The sequence below is a fragment of the Aythya ferina genome (assembly GCF_964211825.1).
Source record: "Aythya ferina genome assembly, contig: HAP1_SCAFFOLD_181, whole genome shotgun sequence".
Classification (NCBI taxonomy): domain Eukaryota; kingdom Metazoa; phylum Chordata; class Aves; order Anseriformes; family Anatidae; genus Aythya; species Aythya ferina.
In genome coordinates, this window is record NW_028181349.1 from 90,017 (window position 1) to 100,583 (window position 10,567).

Below are 10,567 nucleotides of genomic sequence, written 5' to 3' on the forward strand. Positions count from 1 at the left end.
GTAAGGTTTACGGTAAGGTTTAAGGTTTAGGGTTAGGTTAAGGGTACGGGTCAGGGTAAGGGTTAGAGTAAGGGTTTGAGTAAGGGTAAGGGTAAGGGTTAGGATAAGTGTAAGGGTGCAAGCAAGGATTAGGGCAAGAGTAAGTGTAAGGGTAATAGAAAGGGTTAGGGTAAGTTTAAGGGTAAGGGAAAGTGTTAGGATATGTTTTAGGGGAAGCAGAAGGGTAAGGGTTAGGTTAAGTGTAAGGGGAAGGGGAAGGTAAGGGGAAGGGTTGGGGTAAGGTATAGGGTAAGGGTAAGGTTATGGTTAAAGGAAAGAGTAAGGGTAAGGAAAAAGTAAAGGTAAGGATTTGGGTAATGGTAAGGGTGAGAAGGGTTAGGGTAAGGGTTACGGTAAGGGTTAGGTAACGCAGTGTACAACCTGGGACGTCACACGCAGAGCTGCCTCTGGCAAGGTGAGTGAGGAACAGATGTAGCAGTTGTTGTGTTGTAGGTCTCACTGTTCCTCTAAGCATCCCCTCTTTGTCTTTTAGAGGTGTTGTAGCTGTTTGAAGAGGGTAGATTGAAGCATCTGCCTCGGGGGCTGGTAAGCGGCAGAGGTAAGGGAGCAGATGAGAGTAACTTACCTAGTTGTGCTGTGTCTTTGGATGCTGCATCGGCCTATGCGTTTCTTTTTCTTTCACAGGTGTCTCGCACAGGCTCAAAGGAGCAAACTGCACTCTGAAGAGCTGTGTAAGAAGAGGGGCTGGTCATGAGCTGGGTTGGAGCAGAACGACCAAGTAGCACAAGGTGACTATGAAAGGTGTCCGTCTTGCTTTGCAGGTGCCGTGGCAGGCTCTCCACAGAAGTGGATAAGGATATGAGATAAGGCCAGAGAACGACAAGGAGCGGCACGTGCAGGGATGGTTTTGAAGCGCTGCGGTGGCTTACTCTTCTGTTCATCAGGTGCCACAGGCAAGGTGGGTTGTAACATCAGTCGTTATATTTGCATGAAAGCAGTTCACTTGAATGCCACAGTGCATCTGAGTAGGGTGTTCTAGCAGAACAAGCTTGTCTGGCACAGCGGTGCCTGATGGCAGTGTGTTTCCTCAGGTGAAGAGGTGCCTGAAGCCCCATCCTATCTAGCCTGCACACAATTATCTGAGAATGAAAGCTGCTTTCCAGTAATTCAGAAAGCCAAGTTACGTCTCAGCCTTGAGCATCTCGGGCTTTGGGGCCTGTCTGTAACATTTGGCACCAGCACTAATACTTTTTTTGGCATATGTTTAGCGTTTGGGGCCTGTGTCTGGGATTTGGGCCCTGTCTCGAACCAGTGGGGCTTTGTCCTGGGTTTTGGAGCCTGCCTCTAGAGTTCAGGGCCTGTGATTAGGCTTTTGGGGTCTGTGTCTGGGGGCCGGTATCTGGGGGCAAGGGGGGAGCTGCTTGTAGACCCTTGGGGCCAGCATTGAGGGGGTTGGGAGCTGACTCTACACCTTTGGGGCCTGCTTCTGGGGGCGGGGGGGGGGGTTGAGACCAGCATCTGGGGGAGGGGTGGGAGCTCTTTGTATTCCTTTGGAGCCTATGTCGGGGGGCGGGGGGGGGGGGGGGGGAAGGGGAGGGTTGGTTGGGAGGTGCTTGTACACTGTTGGAGCCTGGGTTGAGGGAGGAGGTTTGGAGCTGCTTCTACACCTTTGGGCCTGGCATCGGGGGTAGGGGTTTGGGTGCTGGTTGTAGGGGCCTGTGTTTGGGGGGGGGGGCTTGGGACCTGCGTCTGGGGGAGGGGTGGGAGCTGCTTGTACACCTTTGGGGCCTGCATGTGTGGGGGGTCAGGGCCTGTGTCTAGCGGGCTGGGAACTGCTTGTACAATGTAGGAATCTGTTTCTGCAGGGTGGCTGGGAGCTGTTTGTACAACTTTGGGGCCAGCATCTGGGGGTGGCTGGGAGCTGCCTGTACACTGTAGGGGCCTGTGTTTGTGGGGTCCGTGGGGGCCTCCCTCGGGGGGGGGGGGGGAGGGTTGGGAGCTGCTTGTATAGGGTAGGGGGCCTGCCTGGCAGGGGTTGGGAGCTGCTTGTAGAATTTGGGTCGCTGTGTCTGGGGGGGCGGTTGGGGCCTGTGTCTCAGGGGTGTTGGGAACTGGTTTGGGGTCTGTATTTGAGGGGGGTTGGGAGCTGCTTGTGCACTTTTGGACCTATGTTTAGGCTGGTTGGGAGTTGCTCATGCATTCTAGGTGCCTCCCTTTTGAGAAGGGTTGGGGCCTGCATCTGTGGGTGGTTGGGAGCTGCTTGTACACTATAGGGGCCATGGTCTTGGAGGGGGGTCTGGGCTGTTTATACACCTTTGTGGCCTGTGTTTGGGGGGGGGGGGGGGGGGCCTGTGCCTGGGGAAGTTGGGAGCTGTTTGTTCACTCTAGGAGCCTCCATTTGGGGGTCTTTGGGGCCTCCCTTTGAGGGGGAGGGAGTTGGGAGTTGGTTGTACACCTCCGCATCCCGTGTCTTGGGGGGGATGGGGGGAGTGGGGCCAGTCTCTGAAGGGGCGGGTTGTGAGCTGCTTGTACACCTGTGTCGGGGGGAGGGTAGGGGGGTTGGCGGGGGTCGGGTCCGGGTCTTGGGCCAGTGTCTGGGTGGAGTCCAGTTCTTGGGAGGGGGTGGTGGGGTAGGAGCTGCTTGTGGGCAGTTGGGGTCTGCATCTGGGTGTGGTTGGTGCCTGCTTCTGTTGGCAGTTTGGGGCCTGCTTGTAGACTTGTGCAGCCTGGGTTTGGGGGCTTTTCTGTAACGTTTGGGGCCTGCATTTTTGCTTTGGGATGCATCTTGAGCTTTTGAGGCCTAGCAGTAGCATTTGGGGCCTGCATCTGGGGCTTTTCTGTAGCATTTTGGTTGCGTATTTGTGATTTGGGGCCTGTATCGTGGGTTTTGCTTTTTTTGTAGTTTCCATCTTTGTGTGTGTGTGTTTCGTTGTTGGTTGTCTGGGGTTAGGGGCAGTTTGGGGTTTGGATTAAGGTCAGTGTCATTAGCGTTAGGGGGTTGATAATAAGGGTTAGGGTTGTGGTTAGAGTTGTTAGGTTTAAGGGGAATAAGGATTTCAGGGTAAGGGGATCAAGGTTGTGGGAATAAAAATGTTGTTTTTGCGCAGTTACATCCTGTAGAGGGAAGGAAGGTGGTATTGAGATATGCTTGCAGTGATAAGACAGCTTAACAGTGTGAAATGAGTTCATCTGATTCGTGTCAATATGGAACAATGCTAGGGCCGCATGATATGATGAAAAGTCTGAGAAAACCGGAGTGGTTAATGTATATAGTTCTTGTATCTTGCAAAGGAATGGTCCAGCAATTCGGGTCAATAGGGGATAAGAGAACAAAGGGGTTTCAGAATAACTGCTAACTATTACAACTGTTGCATGGGACACTATGCAAGTGTCTGCCATCCAGCCAAGATGGACAAAGGAGATGGACAAGAGAAAAGCCTGGGAGGAAGACTACGAGCCTTCAGTACGAGCGGCCCCCAGAGGGACCACCGGAGACTGATAACGCCTGCACCAGTGGGAGGGTTTGGATTCTGGGAACTAATTAGAATAACGCTGCCTTTTGTAGAAGTAGTAATGAATATGTATTAGCCTAGCAGCATAAAAACCAGCCGCCTGATGTAACTTGTGTGCGTCTTGGTGGAGCAGAGACTCCTGGCGCACCCAGCGCTGCTTGCTTACCTCTATTCCTTTAATAAATCATAAACATTAATTGTAAGCCTATTTGGGACTCGGTCATTTATTACAAGTGGGACCTCCCGATGGGTGGAAGCTGTCGGGATAGCTCGGGATGCTGAGGCGTGGTGCTGCAAGGAGGTTGGTGGTCGGTGGCGCCCTGGGGCAGGCCGAATTGGGAGGGGGCGAGGCGGCGGGTGGTCGGTGGCTTCTGTGGAAAAGGCGCTTGTATGGGGGGGCTGCGCATTCAGAGGAACCTTGACAGGCTGCAGATAGGGGCAGGCAGGAACCTTTTGAAGTTCAGGAGAGGGAAATGCCAAGCCCTACCCCTAGGGAGAAACACCTCTGTTTACCAGCACTGGCTAGCTCGATACTGAATAAGCATTTCTTCATGGAAGGGGTGCTTTGCTATTAGAACAGGCTGCCCGGGGAAGTGGTAAGAGACCGGATCCTTGAAAGTATTGAAGAGACATGTGGACATAGCCCGGGAGTCCGGCCTCCGGCAGGGCGGGAGCTGGCTCTTCCGAGCCCCTGTGCTCCGGTCTTGTGCGACGCGTTTGCAAGCAGCACCGGGTGCCGGGTCCGACATCGGACGGTTCGGGGACGGCGATTCCGGGGCCGTCGGCTAGCGGGGGCCGGCTATGTCGTGTCCCGGGGATCCGACTTCAGGGGGCGTGGGGGCCGGCCGTGCAGTGAAGCGGGGGGCTGGCGTCCGCCGGCTTTCCAGAGAGCGGGCTTTCGGTGCCGTGCGGTTCGGTGGCCGGCCGTCCCGAAACGCTGGGCACCGGTCTTGTGCTAGACTCAGCGGGCTCCGGGGCCGAACTCGGCTTCTCGGGGCCGGCGGTCGCGGTGTCCAGGTGTCCCGCCTCGGGCGGCGCGGGGCCGGCTGTCCCTAGCAGCTGGGCTCCCAAGAGCTTCTGGGCTCCCAAGCGTCGCCCAAGACCGGATCCCAGAGAATCGGGACGGCCGGCCACACCGCTGCGACTAGCACAAGCGTCTCCCGACAACGGAGCCCAGGGGCTTGCGAGGGTCAGATTCCGCGCCCCGGGATAGAGAAACGGGGAGCGCGGGTCGGCCGGCCGCAGCTTCGCACGGGACCGAACCCCCTGTCTCCGGCACGGCCAGACCCCGAGCCGGCAGACAGCAGCCTCCCGCTTCACGGCACAGTCGGCCCCCAACCCGCCCGAGTTCTGATCGCCGGCACACGGGACAGCCGGCCGCGCCGCCCGAGGCCGGACACCTGGAGCCCGGGACCGCCGTCCCTGACAAAGCCAAAGTCGGACCCGGACCCCGGTGCGTCCAGCACACGCATCGCAAAGACCGGAGCCCAGATTATAGGATCAGCCAGCCCCGCGCCGCCCGAGGAAGGACCGGGAACCCGGTGCGCTTGGCACATGCGTCGCCCAAGAACGGCACCCAGGGCTGCGGGATGGCCGTGCGTCACGCAGCCCGAGTTCGGACCCCCGGAACACAGGACAACTGGCACCCGCGCCACCGGAGGACAGAATCCCGTGCCCCGGGATTGTGTTGTATTTTCTCCCCCTCCCTCTTTGAGGAGAGGGGGAGTGAGGGAGCGGTTGTGGTGGAGCTCGGCTGCCCACCTGAGTAAAACCACCACTGTCCTTTTTGGCGCCCAACGTGGGGCTCGAGGGTTGAGATAACAGTAGTATTGATTGAAGTATTTACAACTAACATATTGATTGTCATAATGCTCGGTTTTCTGGTAATACTTTTCTCTGTGGATATGTTGTATGTAGCCCACTCTCTGTTTTCTTTTTTCCTTTACATCCGATCGGAGAAAATGTTGAAGTCTGTGCTTGTTTTTTTAACATGTTGTGCTGTAACATACTGGCCTTCAGTTTGGTTTGGTATTCAAGCCCGGCATTGTTATCCTCCTGGTCTCCTGGAGATTATCTTATTGACAATATTAAGAATTACAGTGCCTTCTTTTTTGCCCCCAGCAGTCAATCAGTGAATAATATCGGGTGTGGTGTCTTCTACTTTTCTCCCTGTGGGCTAATTACAGCAGCCTTTCAGTATCTTGGATACCCCTGGTGAGATATTATCCTCCTCTTACTAGGTGTAGTGTTTGTCTTCTTCCCCAAGGCAAAGCAGTTTATTAAGAATATTATCCAAGGACCTGTCCCCAGACAAAGTTGTGGATGGCAAGGTGTGTGGGGGGATTTGGGCAGGTACCTATCACGGTTTTCTCCTCCAATGGTTCTAAATTTCACCCCTGAACAAGTACAAAATCCAAGAAAGTTGGTAGAATGTTTGAAAGATGTATGCCCTGACCCTGGCAATACTAGAGAACTCCACCAGCTGGCTGCACTCTGCTGGGGTCTGGCTTACGCCTATCAGATGTCAATTAACATTGCCCAGCACCCTCAAGGGGATAGGGAGGTTCTTGAATTTGATGATGAGACAGCACACACTGATCACCCCAGAGGACCGACCATCTTTGGTATCAGTCGCCCCCGTAGTAAAGACAAAACAGTGGAAACGGAGATCAGGTCGTTTAGTAAGGGAAGGAGCGCCTCCTATGGATGAGGGAGAAGAGGAAAAGGCAAGCGGCTCTAAAGCAGCGTTATCACGGCAACATCACGAAGAAGAGACTGAAATCATAGATGAATCAGAAACTACTCGGTCTCTATCCTTGAGTGAGCTGCGAGAAATACGAAAAGCCTTTAGTCGCCGTCCAGGTGAGCACATCCTCACTTGGCTGCTTTGACACTGGGATAGTGGGGCCAATACCCAACAGCTAGAAGGCAACGAAGCCAAGCAGCTGGGATCCCACAAGCCTCTGGGAAGATTGAGAGGTACAATGGACTGTTAAAAACTATGCTGCGAGCATTGGGTGCTGCGACATGGAAACATTAGGATATAAACCTACCAGAGGCCACTTGGTTAGTTAACAACAGGGGGTCTGAAAGCCATGCTGGTCCTGCTGAAACAAAACCCCTACACACTGTGGGAGAAGCTAAAGTCATTGTAGTGCATGTGGGGAAGTGGATGGGGAAGGCGGTGTGGGTTGCCCCTGCCATGGGAAAAGGCAAACCCACTCGTGGGATTGTCTTTGCCCAAGGTCCAGGGTATACCTAGTGGGTGATGCAGAAAGATGGGGATATCAAGTGTGTGCCTCAAGGAGATTTAACACTGGGAGAAAATTAATCTGTCATCCAAGTTATGTGTTGTAGGAGGACACTGCAGAACCAATGAAAGGTCAACTTTGCAAGGAACCAGGCAAGTGCAACAGGGATGTGAGCTAAGCTGGTGCTGGTGTCAAGAAAACCAACTTCGCCTGCCCTGAGTGACCACTTTGACAGATGATGGTGAAACCATCAACAGTTTTTATGAGCATTTTGGGAAAAGACCTATAGAATAAAGAGAAGTACAGACATAAAAATGCTTCAATGGACAGAAAACTATGGTGATGAGACCATCTATATACTAAACTGTACCTGATTGTGACACAAATGTTATGGAATAAGGGGTGGAAGTTGTGTTGCGTCTGTCTGAGCTGGAGTCACCGTTTCCCTGCAGCAGCCCGCACAGTGCTGTACTCTGCACTCGTAGCTGGAACAACACTGAAATCACTCCAGTGTTGTGCCTATTGCTGCATAGTGCTGGCAGAGCATCAGGACTCTTTCCAAGTCCCTAAGAGCCAGGCACGGGTGCCGGCTGTCCCGTGTTCCGGGGGTCCGAACTCGGGCTGCGTGACGCACGGCCATCCCGCAGCCCTGGGTGCCGTTCTTGGGCGACGCATGTGCCAAGCGCACCGGGTTCCCGGTCCTTCCTCGGGCGGCGCGGGGCTGGCTGATCCTATAATCTGGGCTCCGGTCTTTGCGATGCGTGTGCTGGACGCACCGGAGACCGTGTGTGACTTCGTGCGGTTCGGGGACGGCGATGCCGAGGCCCGTGTGTCCGGCCTCCGGCGGCGCGGGTGCCGGCTGTCCCGTGGGTCCGAAGTCGGGCGACGTGGGTGCCTGCCGAGCCGTGAAGCGGGAGGCTGCTGCCCACCGGCTCGGGCTCTGGCCGTCCCGGAATCCAGCAGGTTCGGTCTCTTGCGGATCTGCGGCAGGCCGTCCTGCCCTCCCGGGTAGCTCCTGCCGGAGGCGCGGGATGCGACCGTCCCGAGGTCCTAGGCTGCGGTCCTGGGCGACGCGTGTGCTAGCCGCAGCGGGGTCCGGGTCCGACTTTGGCTTTGTCAGGGACGGCGGTCCCGGGCTCCAGGTGTCCGGCCTCGGGCGGCGCGGCCGGCTGTCCCGTGTGCCGGCGATCAGAACTCGGGCGGGTTGGGGGCCGACTGTGCCGTGAAGCGGGAGGCTGCTGTCTGCCGGCTCGGGGTCTGGCCGTGCCGGAGACAGGGGGTTCGGTCCCGTGCGAAGCTGCGGCCGGCCGACCCGCGCTCCCCGTTTCTCTATCCCGGGGCGCGGAATCTGACCCTCGCAAGCCCCTGGGCTCCGTTGTCGGGAGACGCTTGTGCTAGTCGCAGCGGTGTGGCCGGCCGTCCCGATTCTCTGGGATCCGGTCTTGGGCGACGCTTGGGAGCCCAGAAGCTCTTGGGAGCCCAGCTGCTAGGGACAGCCGGCCCCGCGCCGCCCGAGGCGGGACACCTGGACACCGCGACCGCCGGCCCCGAGAAGCCGAGTTCGGCCCCGGAGCCCGCTGAGTCTAGCACAAGACCGGTGCCCAGCGTTTCGGGACGGCCGGCCACCGAACCGCACGGCACCGAAAGCCCGCTCTCTGGAAAGCCGGCGGACGCCAGCCCCCCGCTTCACTGCACGGCCGGCCCCCACGCCCCCTGAAGTCGGATCCCCGGGACACGACATAGCCGGCCCCCGCTAGCCGACGGCCCCGGAATCGCCGTCCCCGAACCGTCCGATGTCGGACCCGGCACCCGGTGCTGCTTGCAAACGCGTCGCACAAGACCGGAGCACAGGGGCTCGGAAGAGCCAGCTCCCGCCCTGCCGGAGGCCGGACTCCCGGGCTATGTCCACATGTCTCTTCAATACTTTCAAGGATCCGGTCTCTTACCACTTCCCCGGGCAGCCTGTTCTAATAGCAAAGCACCCCTTCCATGAAGAAATGCTTATTCAGTATCGAGCTAGCCAGTGCTGGTAAACAGAGGTGTTTCTCCCTAGGGGTAGGGCTTGGCATTTCCCTCTCCTGAACTTCAAAAGGTTCCTGCCTGCCCCTATCTGCAGCCTGTCAAGGTTCCTCTGAATGCGCAGCCCCCCCATACAAGCGCCTTTTCCACAGAAGCCACCGACCACCCGCCGCCTCGCCCCCTCCCAATTCGGCCTGCCCCAGGCCAATTCGGCCTGCCCCAGGCCAATTCGACCGACCACCAACCTCCTTGCAGCACCACGCCTCAGCATCCCGAGCTATCCCGACAGCTTCCACCCATCGGGAGGTCCCACTTGTAATAAATGACCGAGTCCCAAATAGGCTTACAATTAATGTTTATGATTTATTAAAGGAATAGAGGTAAGCAAGCAGCGCTGGGTGCGCCAGGAGTCTCTGCTCCACCAAGACGCACACAAGTTACATCAGGCGGCTGGTTTTTATGCTGCTAGGCTAATACATATTCATTACTACTTCTACAAAAGGCAGGGTTATTCTAATTAGTTCCCAGAATCCAAACCCTCCCACTGGTGCAGGCGTTATCAGTCTCCGGTGGTCCCTCTGGGGGCCGCTCGTACTGAAGGCTCGTAGTCTTCCTCCCAGGCTTTGTCCTTTGGTCGTTCTTCAGCTTCTCCCCTCCCCTTATTTAGTAGTTGCTGGGCCAGATGTCAGAAAGCTGTGTCTCGTGCAATAGTCCGCACAGGCACTGCATAGCAAACACACCAAGTAACATTGACTTCAGTTACTCGCAACAGTTACTCACCTGATAAAGAACTGCATGCAATAAAGGCATCAATACTACATTAGTTTATTCTAACAGATCCTACTAGCTGTTACCTCAAAAAGATGTGCGTACCCCTCGCTACTTGGAAACGCATCAGTCCATAAACTCTCATCCACCTGAAGAAGCCTGCAACTGACCGAAGGAAAAACAAACACCCCAAAGAGCAGCCCAAGCAGAATGAGCTCTCTGAGGGGATGCCTGGGACTCACATACCATTTGGCCCCGACTAGCACCCAAACCCAATCACCTGGGAAGGGTAGGGGCAAAGCACAAGGAAGTAGGAAGAGAGCAGCAGCAGCTGTGGTGTGTGTGTTTTTTTTTTGTGTGTGTGTGTGTGATTTTTCTTTTTATTTTTTAATCAGTTTTAGCTCAAAAGCATGCATAGTGCAGACAAGAGAACTAGGGTGTTTCTAGAAGCAAAAATCCCCATGCTTTTGCTGCAGCTTTCAATATTAAAAGACATTATGACCAAGCAAGTAATTGGAACTCTTCCAACTGGAATTAGCTCAAACTTTTATTTACGTATAAAGAAAAAACTAGGAGTAGAACATCTGCTCCATCTTTTCCTCTCTCACCTTGCCATAGGCAGCTCTGGCTGTGACGTCCCAGATTGCATACTGCGTTTCAGCTTTAACAAATGAAAACCTTTACCCTAACCCTTACCCTTATCCTAACCATTAGCTTACCCTTATTCTTACCCTAAACCTAACCCTAATCCTTACCCTTACCCTAATCCTTACCCTACCCTTACCCTAAACCTAACCCTTTCCCTAAACCTTATCCTCACCCTAAGCCTTACCCTTAGCCTTACCCTAACACTTACCTTTGCCCTAACCCTTACCCTAATCTGAACCCGAACCCCAACCCTAATACCCTCACCCTAACCCTTACCCTAAGGCTAACAACAGTCCCAACCCCTAACCCCTAACCCTTACCCTAACCCTCTAAACCTACCCCTAACCTATCCCTAACCATAACCTTCTA

The 10,567-nt window shown here is 55.3% G+C and overlaps 2 long non-coding RNA genes across 2 annotated transcripts; one reads left to right on the forward strand and one right to left on the reverse strand.

Annotated features, from left to right (window-relative positions):
- Window positions 1-682: 682 nt before the first annotated feature.
- LOC311428899 lies at window positions 683-3,670 on the forward strand. Its single transcript, XR_014687938.1, has 3 exons — window positions 683-731; window positions 822-958; window positions 3,390-3,670. It is a non-coding gene; the product is annotated as an uncharacterized lncRNA (long non-coding RNA).
- A 5,450-nt stretch (window positions 3,671-9,120) lies between these two features.
- Window positions 9,121-9,787, reverse strand: LOC311428901. Its single transcript, XR_014687939.1, has 2 exons — window positions 9,637-9,787; window positions 9,121-9,505 (listed from the first exon to the last, which is right to left on the reverse strand). It is a non-coding gene; the product is annotated as an uncharacterized lncRNA (long non-coding RNA).
- Window positions 9,788-10,567: the final 780 nt, after the last annotated feature.